Here is a 4302-nt window from a genome sequence, read left to right as displayed (position 1 = left end):
GACAACAGAATCCCCTTTTGTATAAACTAAGGTGCATTTAATGCTTAGTAGAAAGTGAGAAAGCCGCAGAGTGGCACACACACAGCAACATACATTAAAACACACTTAACTAAATGCAATGTGATTTGTTCAATACTCTATGAGCTCATATGTATGCATAGAAAAGTTTAGAAGGGGCCTGGAAATATGCATAAAACAATAATGGTGGCCAGGGACTAAACATCTTTAACACTATGAATTCCATTAGCAGAATGTATTTCTGTAGTATTTGTGTGATTTATTTTTTATTTCAACAAATGTAGAGGTGATTTTGAAACCCACTAGCACACCAGCTCCCCATGCAGAGTGCTGTGTCCAATCCCTAACAAACAAACAGAGCCCACCTCTAAAGAGCTTTCAGGGCAGCTCTGATTAAGTGGGGGCCTTCTCCTGAAACACAAGCACTTGAGACGCTGAGGCAGGAGGATTTTGAGAGTTGCAGGCTAACAAGAGAAGACAACAGTAGTAACAACAAACTTGCTGGCGCACAGGTGGGCAGGTGTGAGCCTCAGAGGTTGATAAGAGAAGATCTGAGCACAGGAAGGCTGATATGCCTGGAGACGAAGCTAGGCCCACATAGCAGGTGATGTGGGGACTCTGTGAACAAGCTGGGAACGTTCCTAAAGTTTGACAGAGTAAATAAATTTGGTGTTGTGTAGATATGCACTGGTTAGATAAAGAGGGAAGGCGTCCAGTTGAGAGCTGTTGAGTGACCTAGGCTTGGGGAAGATGGCGGTTCTCAACCTTCCTAATGCTGTGACCCTTTAATACAGTTCTTTATGTTGTGGTGAAACTCCTTCCCCCAACCATAAAATTATTTTGTCACTGCTTAGTATAGGTAATTTTGCTACTTTTATGACTTGTAATGTAAATATTTGTGTTGTCTAATGGTCTTAGGTGACCCCCCCCGTGAAAGGGTCATTCAATTTCCACCAGAGGGGTCGTGACCCACAAGTTGAGAACCACTGGTCTAGGGCAAATTTTTAAAGAGGGAAGTGAACCTGAGGGAGTCATAGAATTGAAATGAAAAGCAAACATGAGGGCTAAAACAAAAGTGATCTGAGGCCAGGCTTCCTGTCAGAACATATGTGAGGGATCTACAAGTCCATGTGTTGGCCAGGTCCTTTCTCTGAGAGCTGTAGAGAGCAGATCAGAGCTCACCCAGTATGTAGAAGACATTGTCCTTTGCCCTACTGCACCCACTATACTGTCCAAGTCTGGGCCCTCGGGACAGGCTGGCCAAGGGCAGCCAGGCAGACTCATAGTCCTCTGGCTCCCAGCCACCAGAATCACAGGTTTCCGGGAAAGCCTGACATGGGGCCACTCTGTTCTTCTGAATCTGAGACTACTGAGCTGTGGAGGCCTAAATTAATTAAGTAATGCTGAAGCCCCACCCCACCCCCACACACAAGGCAGCACATGGGGGAGGGGCTAGTGAGGCCTGAGAACACTGCCCCACCCCCACCCCCAGTGCTGGAATCCAGAGGCTCCTGAGTGTCATTGGAACTAAGCCTGCCCTTAAGTGCTTCTTCCACAGAGACAAAGGAATAATAAATCTGGAGTAGGCACCCCCGCCCACACACTGCCCAACCACCACACCAACCTGCTTCTCCACAGACACCCAGGCAGTTTGCAACTCTGGGATGAATTTCTCCAAGAAGCAACACATGGTAAAGCTCTGACCTTCATGTCAGAGGACCCCCTCGGACCATCTCAGAAACCAGAACAGACCGGCCCCTCCCTTCACAGCAGCACCTCCACACCCATGACCTCAAGAACGCACTGCTGCAGGTCCCCTTTGCACCTTCTCTCCAGACTCCCCCCACCCCAGAACTCCACACTCTGACCCAGCCCCCCGTGGCACTGATCCGGAGGGAACCAGATTTTGTTTTATCAGACTAAAGGCCACAGCTGTGCCCGCTGAATGAAATGAGAAGAAAGATTGTCATCCAAACACCACCGAGCAGTCTGAAGCAATTCAAGGTACTAATGAAGCTCCCACTGAGTACCAGGCTTTGAGCCCTGAGGCCACATGGTGAGTTCCTTGGGCTGCCAGTGCCTGCTGCTGGACACCACTGAGACTAGGATATAAATGTGGGGCGTTAGATCTGACTAGGATGCATTATCCCAACAATAGAAAGGTAATACACGTGTTGGTGAGATAATTAAATAAGTTAGTGCATGCTTTGCACACCACCTGTCCCATTGCTAGCTCTTCTTACAGATTTAATAAATAAATTCCTTCCTTCACTCAGTCAACTTACAAGGTATGTACCTGTACCCTGTAGTAACAGTCTCTACATTTTGAAGGAAAAGGAGGAAAGGTGCTTCTGTTTTCCCTCCAGGATGGAATAGGAAATTTCCTCTTGTCTATAAGTTATGATCAAATGCAGGAGGGTCGGGAAAGGAGTTTGCCAAGCGCCAGGGCGAGGAAAAAGCCACAGGCACAGAAACACAGCAGAACCAGAACCGGGGCCCTTGGAGGCCTACTGCCAGGCAGCATTCTGGTCAGGACCATGGACAGTTCCAGTGAGCTTTGTAGCCTGGCTCATCCAGGAGGGATAGCCTTTTGCTGATGGGGATGCTCCCTTGCCTGTGACCCCTGTACCCTAGTCCAAATGGGAAGGTCGTTGTCTTCTTACTTAGACACTAAAGAATGTCATTTAGAGACCCAGAGCCAGTCAGGTGCCTTTCTTACTCCAGTCTTTATCTGCATCTTGTCCTTACCCTGGATTATTATGTAGGGTGGGGAGCAAGAGACAAGACCTGCTGCTTGCTAGCACCGCGGCGTCTCCTTTCTAAAAGATTCCATTCACTGTCCATTAGCTACTAGAAACAAACCTGCCTCCAGTCTCATCCTGCCTCCTGGTTTTATTCAGATAGAGGGACAATATATGAATAATTAACCACTGCCACATAGGTTGGGGAGGATCTCTTTAAAAACCACTGGTGAAGCCTTTGTAGAAAATCAGAGAGAGCTCCAAGTCCTTAAACTCAAGTGTGCAGAGAAGTGTCTCCAAGAAGCAACAAATGGTAAAGTCAGGTGACAAAAGTTCATGAAGCAAGCTAAGAAAGAACTAGTCGCTGGAGAGTGTGCGATGAATAAAGGCTGTGCAATAGTAGTCAACGGGGTTTTTCCTACACTTTCTGCAACGTGAATTTTGGTAACCTCTTGGTGAAGACAGGCCAAGTGGGCCAGGGAGAGGCTAGGACTTGCCCAACGCCATCCACAGCTGTGGCTCCTTCCCTCCTCCATTTCCAGGGCAGCTGGGCCACCACAGGGCATGCGATGGCAGTACCCCAATCAGATGGGTTCCTCTTCCTTTCATAGGTACCTGTGTGTGGGTTGAGGGGTTGGGCACTAGACCATAAGACTGCTGCCTCTCACTCTGACATGGCGGTCTCCATCACCTCATCTTGCAGCTGGCTTAAGAATAGAAGCCAACTTTCCAGTTCTTTCTGCATCTTGCACCAGCCCAGACAGAGCCCAGGCTCACAATGCCTACCCAATCCGAGGGATAAGCCAGAGAGTCAGGAAGCTCCTAGTTTCTATCTGCCCTTCACAAGACCCCCCACTGTGACATGACCATAAGGCAGCACGTGCTATGATGATAATAGCAAATACTGATTTTTCGTATTATGTGTGTACCACACCCTAAGCTGTAGGTACTCCTATGCCATTTTACAGATAAATAAAGGGACAGTGGAGCAGGAGAAAACAATAGCCTCCTTGACACTTTTATCTATTAAGTGGCAGAGCTGGGAGCCATCCTATCTGTCTGCCTCTGGAGCCCAGATACCATGATGTCTTCTTCCCGGTGGGAAGGATGACAGAAGAGGCTGGATCCAATGCCTTGGGCTCTGAAGGCTCCTGTGACGCTGGAAGACTGAGAAGGCGCATTTTCAACATTGGTTTCTCTCCCTCCCCCCTTCTCCGCCCCCAATCTCAGCTGACTAATAGCTTCTCTCCTGCCAGTCTGTGGACTAGTACACGGACCTCATATGCCATCTGGGGTCAAAGCTTGTCTGAGGACATACGGACCCAATGCATAGGCTGATCTGTTCAGCCTCTCGGCTGGCCACAAACCAGAAGCCTCAGAATTGTGCAGCCCTCCCGGAAGGAAGGTCAGCCTTCCAAAGCCTCTACTGACAGCAAAGCTGCGGAGGCCCTGCTGCTTGAGACCCAGAGGCTTCCACGCAGGGCTTCTAACTAGCGTCACACCACTAGTGAGCCCACTCAGGGCTTGGAGAAGGCCGCGGAGA

Source organism: Acomys russatus, chromosome 3 (genome assembly GCF_903995435.1).
Source record: "Acomys russatus chromosome 3, mAcoRus1.1, whole genome shotgun sequence".
Classification (NCBI taxonomy): Eukaryota; Metazoa; Chordata; class Mammalia; order Rodentia; family Muridae; genus Acomys; species Acomys russatus.
Note: the sequence above shows the minus strand (reverse complement) of the source record.